This window comes from Rhipicephalus microplus, chromosome X (genome assembly GCF_043290135.1).
Source record: "Rhipicephalus microplus isolate Deutch F79 chromosome X, USDA_Rmic, whole genome shotgun sequence".
Classification (NCBI taxonomy): Eukaryota; Metazoa; Arthropoda; class Arachnida; order Ixodida; family Ixodidae; genus Rhipicephalus; species Rhipicephalus microplus.
In genome coordinates, this window is record NC_134710.1 from 136,951,975 (window position 1) to 136,964,324 (window position 12,350).

At 38.7% G+C, this 12,350-nt stretch overlaps 1 long non-coding RNA gene across 1 annotated transcript in view; it reads right to left on the reverse strand.

Annotated features, from left to right (window-relative positions):
• The window catches only part of LOC142775783 (uncharacterized), a 670,285-nt gene that overhangs the window by 632,975 nt on the left and 24,960 nt on the right, over window positions 1-12,350 (reverse strand). The window lies entirely within an intron of this gene.

A 12,350-nucleotide genomic window follows, 5' to 3' on the forward strand; every position in this document is an offset into this window, starting at 1 on the left:
TTTTGCGTGAATCCTGAATTTTCATAGGACCCTCTATAAAGACACGTGAACTCACTAAGTCGGTCATTGAACTCTTTTCGAAGAAAAGTCGTTTGTCGCACAAGAGTTTTAACGCGTCTCTTTAAACAGAGTGACGGACATGGTAAATGAGGACTTACTGAAAAGACTAAATATATCTACTCTTTTTTTTTTACACGGCACCTTTATAGCGAGTGTTCTCTCTTATATCTTTGTGATGGAGCACTCCAGACAATAGGCCCGAGGTATTCATAATAAAATCGATAATGAGCACAAATAGGCAGCGCTACACAGACCACGAAATTACCCCTCGATCTCATTTACGTAAAACATCAAAAATTGTGTATAACCGTGTGATGCTCCTGTGAGACACAACTACTAGTTTCAACCGACGACTAAAATTTGTCCCCTCGGCACTCTATCTACCACCAACTGCATCTTTCTCAATTTTGCTTTGCATAATTTTGAAAATTTTGAATACAGGCGTAACTTTCATGGTAAAGCGCCATGTATTTAGTGAATTGAAAACGCTGACCGACAAAGGCGGACCAACAACTGGCCTTAGAGACAGACTTTAGTGTTGTATTCTCTTTAGTTTTGTTCTTCCTCTTCCGTTCTCTTTCTTTCTTTCTCTCTCTCTCTATCTCTCTCTCTTTGTAGCATCTCTTTCTTATCATATTTTATTCCCCTTACCCCCAGTTACATTTCTGATGCTTCGGCCTAGACATGTTCTAATCCCGGAGTCTATACCTAGTTGTAATAACGTTAGTACCACTTAGCATATTTTCTTAGTACCCATTCTGTGGTGTACGCATTAAAAACAACGAACGTCTTCTCCTGCATCACCCTGTTCACAACAAATCTTCCGTTCGGACGGGAGTCTGCCTATATCCTAAGCTACATTATGGAAACTTCTTGCAGCTTTAAACACTTTCACTAGCTGTGAAACCTTGCGCCTTGTATGTTGAGAGATTTGCGTCACGAAATTGAGGAATAACCACAAACATATAGCTAAAGAGCATGTACACGGCGGGCACTGAAAAAGGCGACAAGCGCCGGTGGAGCAGGAGAGTCCGTGCCGTGACGTCACATCGCTGCGACCGCAGCGACGCCAGTGTTCTTTCTCGGGGCTAATACAGCAGGACAACAGCTGCGCCGGTGCTGTCGGGAGTATACAATGGTGATTCCGTGCTTGGGCATTTATTCTAAAGATTCTGGGTTGTATCTATAGGACCTACCCAAAAACATTTTATTCTGTATGTTTGCTCAAGAAGGTCTGCGTCATCTACAATTACGCAATATAACTCCAGCCAAGAGTAACATTTTTAACAGGTGCAACAAATAAAAGTTGAACCACTAAGTTTTTAAATACGCTCGTGTGCGTCGCAGCTCATGAACTCACCCTAACCACATAACGCCGCTCTTTCCTTTGTTCTACTATTAAATATTGTATTGCTGTTTTCATTATTCATTGCCAAACTTGGCGGACTATGTAGATTACATTACAGGAAACAGTAACCATAAATTAAACTTTAACCAATGAAACTACTTCTTTCACACTGCACCAATTAAAATTTACTGTATGCTACATATTTTCACATGGTTAGGAAATGGGAAACAAAACAAAAATCTAAATTTCTTCTCCCAAAAGTATGCGTTCATTGTAATCTGAAAGTATCTTGCTTATAACTACTGACCCCTTTCGTTATATCAATACAGTTGATTTGTTTTTAGTTGCGATTGATTCGTTTTCAGAACTGAGCAGTCGACGTGTCGGAATTCCGACGAAATTGTGCTAAAAACAATGCCAGTGGAGGCTCATGCACGTGCAGAAACTGGCAAGTGAAAGTTCATTCGAGAGAAACACATATATAAGCAACAACCTAACAATTTAATGGCGTTACATTCTTGTATTTATTTTGTTTCTTAAAACCGTTTTTGTTACTTTCTGGCGTGTTTCTTTACTTGGTTACTGGTTACCATTCCTTCTTATATATATATATATATATATTAAATATCAGATTCTTTGAACGTCATTCACGCTGGACCCGACGTATTGTATGCAAGAAAGAGACGATGAAACTTTCACGGAAGCGTCTTTCCTTAACGTTTTCAGCTGGTGGACCAGCCTTCGTCAGAGTAATGTGACAAGAATTCATACATGGCTTTAAAAGCTCCTTTCAATAACAGGTCAGCGCCATCTGCGCTGGTTAGCATTAAAATGCGCATCATAAAGTCTCACATGTTTCAGAAAAAAATGGAAAAAGAATTAAAGGGGAAAAGCACAAGGGCACACACATACTGAAGACACGGTTTTAGATTCCCTTGCATGTACTGTGATGTGGTACAATGCTTATATGTAGTTAAACGACGTAGAAGTGCAGTGGTGTAATGACATTGCATTGCAGTATAAGAACAATTTTAGTGATATGTCAGCGCATAATGGAAGCCACTGTGAAATAATTGAATATAAATTTTAAAAAAAGAAAAAGGGTAAACATAGAAGGCGTGATTCAGATGATAAAATGTGAAACCAGTGCATCATTGCTCCTAATTTAGTGAAAGACAGGTCAGTTTTCCTTTGTTTTTGTTGATTCCAGCGGAAACAGTGTTAAATTTATGAATGAGAAATGATTCGCGTAGTTCACGAACATGGCTGGTGCGGTTCGTGACTTTGAGTTTACTAAACGAGTAGCCGAGCATGTTCACATGATTTGATTATGGAAGGTTTGGTTGGGTTATAGCATGCAATCTGTTATTGTTGAAACGTATTGTGAATTGGGTTTCAGTATGGCCTATGTATTGCATGAGGCAGGTGCCACACTCAAGCACATACACTGCATTGGATGAATCACAATTAAAGCTGCCCTTAATTGTGAAAATGAATTTGTTAGATGCGCTGGTGGCCGTTAATGACGGTTCTATATGAGGACAAATTTTACAACGTGGTTTGTTGCAGCGGCTACAACCAGTATACCGTTAGTGGTAGCAATTTTAGATGACGTCGGGATGTCACCTATGTTTTTTGAGCGCCTATACACTACTCGAGGGGGCTCAGGGAAGACCACCTTTAGTCTGTCGCTTTGGGTGAGGATGTTGTAATGGTGATGCATTATACCTTTAACCTTGGGCATGGACGCTCAATGTGTTAGTACTAAATTGGCTGTGACCCATTGCCTTTTAGGCTATACATTTTAAACAGTCCATCCGGTCGCGTCCTCTGGCTCAGTGTATCGCGTCGTCAATACATCTTTTCGGATATTTTCGCTTAAGAAGCTCAAGAAGCTTCTTCTTCAAATCATGGCCGCAGAAGTTAAAATTGTTATATATATATATATATATATATATATATATATATATATATATATATATATATATATATATATATATATATATATATATATATATATATATATATATATATATATATATATATATATATCCAGCGAGTGTCTTCTGTGAATCCAGTGATGAATAGAAATTGGCTTGAGCGGACAAACGTGCGAAAACTTTTATTGCTCCTACGTTTCGGCCGGGGTCCGGCCTTCGTCCGGCCTTCCCTGACGAAGGCCGGACCCCGGCCGAAACGTAGGAGCAATAAAAGTTTTCGCACGTTTGTCCGCTCAAGCCAATTTCTCTCTCTCTCTCTCTCTCTCTCTCTCTATATATATATATATATATATATATATATATATATATATATATATATATATATATATATATAGTTGGAGTAAGAATTCAATGGGTTAGTTAGTCTTCGTGAAAGTATGGGATATGGCACAACGGGAGCGTTGTCAACAAGGATAAATATATTTATTTCCCAACAGTTTCGGGAGGGGTCCTCCCTTCATCAGGGGATGAGTTATATATATATATATATATATATATATATATATATATATATATATATATATATATATATATATATATATATATATATATATATATATATATATATATATATATATATATATAAGTTTTCGATTACGTCCAATCATGCTGAAAAAAAATCATGGCTATATATTTGAATGTTAGAAGTAGTTATTGATGCGCTATATTTCGCAAAACAAATTTGTGTCGTCGATAGGGGTTTCATACTTTGGGTACAGAAAGTGAAACTATGTCACGCTAAATAATTTATATAATATTAGTGGTTGGAGCAATTACTACGAAACAGTTTTTTTTTTTACTGAGGCACTCTTCTTTTGTGACCATGATAGTTTGTTCATGTTTTCTAAACTTTGTTTATTATTGGCCTTTTCTAAAAATTTCAATATACTGCGTGTTTAGTGTTTTATAAAAAGCGCCGACTTTTTCGCAGGTAATATCTTTATGGTAAGTGGTTTATAGGTTGTACATTAAATGAATAAAATACTTTGGGAACGTACTAAGCAAAAAACACTGCCTGAATATTGGGACGAATTGAGAAAATTTGCGTTTTGATTTAAGCTGCGACTTCATTTTCGCTTTGTAGCGGTTCAGGGTAAATATAATGACTTATCTATTGTTGCATAATATCGCTTGTTCTTAAGGCATTCATAAAGTTTCAAAACAGCAGTTTTTGTTTTAGGCGAGAAAAAAACATTAGTAGTAGGAATTCGAGGTATAGCGCATCCAGGACGGGACAGAGAAGAAAACACAGAACACATACACGGCGCTAACAGAACACAAACATGGCGCGTTGTGACGCGCCATGTTTGGGTATAAGTGTTGCTGTTTCTCGGATTAAACCGCATTGTTGAAAGTTAGCGCCGTGTATGTGTTCTGTGTTTTCTTCTCTGTCCCTTCCTGGATGCGTTACACCTCAAACAACATGAATAACCAACAAGCCCGCCGTGCAACCTTAGTAGTAGGAAGTTTGCCTTTCCTTCGCCTTCACTGCATAGCACGTCAGCACACGATTACAGTGGGGCTTACCGGCAGCAAATAATACAAGCTGTATACCTTCTTGTTTCTTGTTTTAGTAATACTGCAGCATATAACGCCAAAAAGAGCTGCAGTGCTAAAATTATCGAATGGTATCTTCCCCCTTGGACCATCAAAGGGCAAGTTATATTCAACCGCTTCTTAGTCCCAAGGGGCCGAATTACAATGTAGTCGAAGGCCCTCAGAAAGAGAGAGAGAGGGAGAGAGAGAGAGAGAGAGAGTGTGTGTGTGTGTGTGTGTGTGTGTGTGTGTGTGTGTGTGTGTGTGTGTGTGTGTGTGTGTGTGTGGTGTGTGTGGTGTGTGTGTGTGTGTGTGTGTGTGTGTGTGTGTGTGTGTGTGTGTGTGTTTCTTCAAGCTTCTCCTGGTTTTTATAGGGAGCAAACGAACAAACGAAAAACCATCCTTTATTGCCAACGTTGCGGCCGAAGACTGGTCTCAAATGCCCTCACAAACGCTGGTTCCCGGCCACAACGTTGGCAATAGACCATGGGTTCTCAAAATGAAAACCGATGGTTTATATTATCATATATATGTAGTTTACAAGAGCCAGTGGAAGAGACGCCATTCCTGCAGACAGTCGTCAATATTTTGATACTTTGTGAGAAATACCATTTTTTGAGTAAATTCATAATATAATTGTATCTGTAGCCTATATAGGTATCTTCAACGTGCGGACCCGTTCCCTGCTGGAAATAAAATGTGCGCTGATTAAGTAGCTATAGGTGTCCTGGCACAAGCAACACTAATGTAGCACTAAACGTAAAACGCTAACATTTTGTAAAGAGCACCAACGATCCGCCGTATTGCTGGCACGAATTTGCATAAGTTGGCATTAGGAATACACGCCTATACCACTAGGACATACAAATCTCCGGTGCTGTATAGATACCTCAAATAGGTTTGTTCCTGTGATAGGCGTGAAACTACTATACAATTGCTCTACTGAAATTAAATGAGAAATGATTGTATATCGTCGCATGGTCACCGCCACAGTTTAACTTATAAAAAACTATCATTTACTAGAATGAATAACATTTCAGCAATATTACACTTCTAAAGCTAGGAAAAAACTTTTTCGCTATATTTTTTTTCTTCCGCTTCAATGTATTGCTCATTTCCATGTTTAAAAAATCTACGCATTCTATGTTCCGCAGTGTGACATCGACACTTGCAAAATACTGTATAATTATTTATTTATTTATTTATTTAATAAATATTTAATTGATCCCCCTATATATACCATTAATACCACTGCATGTCACTTTCGTTTCAACGTTTATGATTTTTTTTCACGCACCATTGATTTACGAGAACAAAGATATTTTATCCTTAAACCTGCGCGAAGAATAGACTGTTATGGATTCATGACGACGGGAGGTGCATTTCAGGGCTTCAATAAAACCGCAGCGGTTGCTCGTGAGTTTTCTGGTTTTTCAAAACAAATTGATGGAGTCAGGGTAGTATGGAGACATGAATTGACGACAGTGGCTAAAGAGTGCAAGCCTCTATATATGCGCAATCATTTCTATATGGTTTATTATTATTTGTTGTGACATAAGAAACGCTAATTTTCTCCTTAGAAGCTAATGAAAGGACTTCGCTGCGTCACAAAAGGGAAATAATAGGTGGTTTACCATTACTAGGCACAATTTTATCAGTTTATGGTTAATTTCTGGCAGTCCTCTGTTAATTTCGTTCATAATGAAATGTATATATGTAAAAAAAGTAAATTCTGCGATTGTACGAACCGAAACCACGATCTGATCATGAGGCAAGCCAAGTGTGATCTCATCATACAGGTTCGTGATCGTTGCCGGTGCACAGTTTGATCTATAAAAAATGCAAGATGCGAATGCACTTTCTAAACACCCGATTTAGGTTTTCAGGACCTACAATTAACCCTTAACATTTTCAGTCTAGGAGTCTAAGACATTCATTTTTTGTCGATAGCCATAGCCTGTTTGGTGATGCCTCTCAAAATGTTCTACATTCATAGAGATCTAAATTGTATGCATTTCAGGAATGATTCTTACCCTATACGGAGGCTGTAGGGCTTATACGAAACCAATAAGGTGTTTTCTATCATACTTTAACACTGAAGAAACACTAGAAACTGCCTCGTCCGTTTATTTTCATTACGCGACGCAGTTAAACGCAAGGACCTATATTACGCATCGGAGTATAGCGCTCTTCACACTGCAGAGTGGAGTCTGGCACCGTTCCACATACGTGTAAAAAAAAAAGACCTCAGTGGTTAATTTTGTTTGGCCCACAATAGTGTACAAGGGAGATATGCATGATCTATTTGCCATTAAAAAAGCAACAATGATCTGCGCGAACGGCACTATGACTAGAGTAGAATTTGCGCCTTCGTAAACGATTGTGGAAGGGTTTCCAGTTAGGAAATCCATTTATTTTGGCAGCTATACAGACGGCCATGCACTGTTTCAAATTTGTTCTCTGATAGCACCCCGTCATTGGCGAATAAGTCGCGATCATTACTGATGCATCGAAGCAAACCTGAGTGCATGTACTCAACCACCGATCGATTTTTGTATACATGATACCATCACAGGGTCTTCACTCAAGCGCGTCGTGCTTGATGTCTTCTGGCAAGCGCCACGGTGCCGTAACTATATTCTGGTGCGCACAAGAGACACCCTGCTGGCGGTCATACATCAAGCAGCGTTCATGTCTCCGGCTCAGTGGTGTGCAGCGGCCCGGAACGCTGGCAATACGAAGTGCAAGCCTGCGATTTTCGGCTTCGCAGCGTTTATTCGCGACTGCGCTTATTTTCTCAAGGGTGTTTAAGAGAAAACATAATTGGCACTGCCTTAGTGAAATGATCTGAAGTTGCTGCCTTCTAAAGCCAGATCTGATAAACTTAATGCTTATGTTTTCATGACAGAAACAGGAAAAAAATGTCAATGCTACGCGAATAAAGTAGAAAATAATTAAATAGGCGTGTGTGTGTGTGTGTGTGTGTGTGTGTGTGTGTGTGTGTGTGTGTGTGTGTGTGTGTGTGTGTGTGTGTGTGTGTGTGTGTGTGTGTGTGTGTGTGTGTGTGTGTGTGTGTGTGTGTGTGTGTGTGTGTGTGTGTGTGTGTGTGCATATGCGCGCATGCACGTTATACATTTGTTTTTGCCTTTTTTTTCGAATGAACATTTAGAAACGGCATAGGTGAGGTGAAGACGCGGGGAGATTATTATCGATATACATTGTTCACAGAATAAGAACCTTGTTAGGCGCAAACGCACGAAAAAAAATAATAACAAAAGCGTCTGGGGTTTTATGTACCAGAACCGTGTTATGAAGCAAGTTGCTTTGGAAGTATTCAAACATTTCTATACCATGTCACGTTCTTTGACGTGAACTGACACCGCACAGTATACCTCGAGCACTCAGCCGCAATCGAAACGCGAACACCATTCACGACGGCATGCTATTTTCTGTGATCTGTGTTCTGTAACGTGCGCTGACAGTATATATACACGAGCATATCTACCATTACGCCTCCATTGAAATGCAACCACCGCGACCGGCATCGAAACCCTCGGATCAGCAGACGGGCACCGAAGCCACTGATCCACAGAGGGGTACTGAAAATGGTTAATTACACCGCATGTCAAAATCACACAACGCAAACTAAAGTGATTAGTGATTATTGAAAACATTTAAAAAAAACGCTTTCGATGGTATAGACCGAGTGCAGACGAATAAGCTAGATGTAAATATGCACGCCATTGAGCATAAACCTAAATTACAAACATTTGCAAGCTATATGCGCACTTCTACTTGAGAAATAACTGTTGCTGACAACTTAGTTAGGAGACATTTTTAGTCCATGTTTGAATGCATGCAATGCTGATGAGTTTAGTTTGTATACAAACTAAACTTCCCATATATGGCAGGTTTAGTTCTTATACAAACAAAACTTGCCATATATGGCAAGTTATTCCATAATTTATTTGTCGCTATAAGGCGGATATGATTTTGCGATGGTTGGTGTTACGTTTAGGTAAAGGGAAGTTGTGATTATGGGCAAAATTAGTACTATTGAAGTTTATGAGTAATGTAGACCCAGTTCGCACACCAGTTGTTTGTCGTTCAATCATTACCATTGGGATAAATCGAACAAAACAGACATAATAATATTGAAGGTACTCTGAAGAAGTGGGTAACAACAGAATAAAAAGCACTTTTGATAATAATGCAAATAGTCTCATTATACATGTGCTGAATGGATGAAAGATGAGTGTTATACGTATTTCACCAAGAAGTAATGCCATGCCATTATGTATGAAGACAAAGTATAAATACGATAGGGCGTTAAGTGAGAAAAATGAATGAGAGTTAATGAGTGCTCGCAGTTTTTTGTTTAACATATACAATATGGTATGCGTATGAAACTCAAATAAGGGTCTAATTGTATACTGAGAGAACACAGTCACATGTAGAAGTTAAATTATGTTCAATGGACAAGGGGCTTAAGGTTAGGTTGTTTAAACAACATCATTTAAAAACATTGGTCAGTTCGTTGTTATTAGTAATGATTAGAGTTGCTAACGATTTGTGCGACATGAAAAGAGTCATGTAGTCACCGTAAAGAATAACTTCAGAGTCATTATGGCACTTAGGTACATCATTAATATAAATAAAAAATAGTTAGGGCCCAAGAAAAGATTCCTGTAGTACCCCTTGATTAGTGATTCTAACGATAGACTGAACGCCCCATATGGAGACCGATTGTTCGCGATCAAATAGGTAATCTTTTTATGAAGGCTATGTATGAGTAGACCGTGAAACCCAAAGATTCTTATTTGGTATAAATGGAATGGTATATGACTATATGACGTCAAAGGCTTTTGTGAAATAAGGAAATACAGACCCGGCTCAAGGTCTTGAAACGTTGAAAACGAAAAATATTTCCGAAGAGCATGAAATGCTTTCAAAGAGTGACGCTATATCCATGCTATATATTCAACATTTACCCAGAAAGTATACAGGTGTTCTGAACCAGCAGCTCGTAAGTCAAGTAACTAGGAAACTGACAGTTAACCGCATAACGACTATTAGTAAACTGCGGCTGGCTGGTTTACGTTACATAACCGATGAACAAAATTGACGGGCGCTGGTTGCCGCCACGTGACAAGTTAACCGAATATATGGAAACCGTTTTGTTCGCTTAAGGCAGTGCAACTGCCTTGTTCGTTAGATTGTCTCATTGCCTACACTTACGTTTGAATGGGAACATTTGTTTGGTCGATAACCCCTTTGTTGGTCGATAATTAAATGCACAAAACGCACTAAGTTTACTTCGGTACGTTGTGTATTTCTTACGAATGACAACTTTGCTGAATGCACTATACCATGGTGCGTGAAGTTCGGTGAACAGTGTTCCGTCAGCAATGGCGAGAAATTCGTCCCTCCGGGTTTCGTAGTATATTAACTCGGGCCTGTGCTTCGAGCCGGTGATTGAGTTAATTTTTTGCCTCAAAGAACGCCGCATGACTGATTGCACGGTACATATACATTTAATTTGTTACAGCATAACTGCAAGGTCTCAAACATTATTCATTGCACATTGACTTTCTTGCAATGAAATGTCCAGCATCTTGCGATAAAATTACTCTGTACATTCGACACATGCAGTTTTTCGACAACCCGTCATATGGGCGGCCAAAAGAATTGGGGACACAAAATTCGCGAGAACAAAGCAAAAAACTAAAAATGAATAGAAAGCCCGATTTGCAGCACAGCTGCATGATTGGTTAATAACTGTTCATCCAAGTCCCTGTAAACATATATATATATGCGACAGCTCTCAATACCAAAGTTGAATAAAAGAGTAATATTTAAAGTGAAATAGCGTGCTAAAACATGCTGTAGAGTTTCTCCGAGGCCCGTAGAGTTTTGAGTGTCGAAGCGTTGGACCTTCGCGATTTTTTTTTTTTTTGTTGTTGTTGTCAACTCCTGCATATCGCTTCGATTTTTTTTTCACATTTTTCACTTCGCACTTCGTGAGCTTATTAACTTGGTTACTGCCATGAGCTGTGTTTTCCGCTAACTGTTAGTAAAAAAAGTCAAATGGAATTGGCGTCATGGTTTGTACTAACCTTAACTATTAATTCATTTCAGAGTAACATGATGTAATTCACTTGAGCTGTCCCATGACTCGATAAAGCCTTCGATCTATAGTGTCTTGTCTGAAGTCAAATCTGGTCGTAAAAATGTCGTTCTTTTTGCTTTTCCTTTTTTACTTTCTCTTTTCTTACTTTCTACTACCTTTTACAGGTTGCATGATACATTTCCCTTGTAACTTCTCGTCTTGGTCGTTCGTGTTATAAGAAAGGAAACACTGATGTTATATAAAGACCATTAGGTAAACCGTGAATATACAGGCATATAATATATATATATATATATATATATATATATATATATATATATATATATATATAGAGAGAGAGAGAGAGAGAGAGAGAGAGAAATTTTGAGCCATTAAGTTTTATATTTTGATTTTAATTTCATTTTGTGCTGATAAGAAGGGCTGAAAACACGAAAGGCGCTCACGTCGTCTTTTTCATATATACACGCGTATTCAGAAGCAGATCATTCTGTCGGTGGCAGAAAAGCATGCAAGCAAAGTAAAGTCGATAAAGCGAAAATGCCGAGACACAGAACACAAAATATTATTAACTAAATTTTTAATATAAAAAGCAAGAACAACAAGTGAATACGTTTTAAAGGGCAGATAGTTGTAAAGTAAAAAAAAACACGATCAACAGTAGGATAAGGAGAGGGAAACTTGAAACGCTATAGCCTCAAGTCTAGAAGACGTGGTATTTTTTGTACACAATTTTTCGTTCGACCAACACATTAACGATACAGTCTCCGTATAGTGTGTACACACTGGGGCACTGTTGGCGTATTCATTATGAAATGTCATCGTGCAAAGAAGACATTTCAGTGTTGCGTGTCGGGTGGTGTCAATTGCGTTATCCATTATTCGACACCCTCTACCCTCAATCAATGCAGTCTGTCATCCTTGTCTGGCAATTCGCCGCTTCTAACAAATTGTGCGCTACATGTTAAAGAAGGTTTTTTTGTGAAACGTGCAAATGATACCCTAAACAAAAACCAAGTTACAAAACGGTTAAAAAAGGAAAAGTTACACTCGCACGTACCATAACCTGAGGTAGCTTCATTTCTTCTTACCAGCTTCAAGCACCTGCTCATTGGTTATCATGCTCCTACTAAGGGTGAATTTGTAATTATATCAGACGATATTTCGTGAGCGGCAATTTCGTTTAGCTCATTTACTTCTTCACATGGCACTCTCCCCGAATTTTGTCCCTTGATGTTGCGTTATTGACGAGGATGAGAGTCATGCAAGCCCTCAAAAC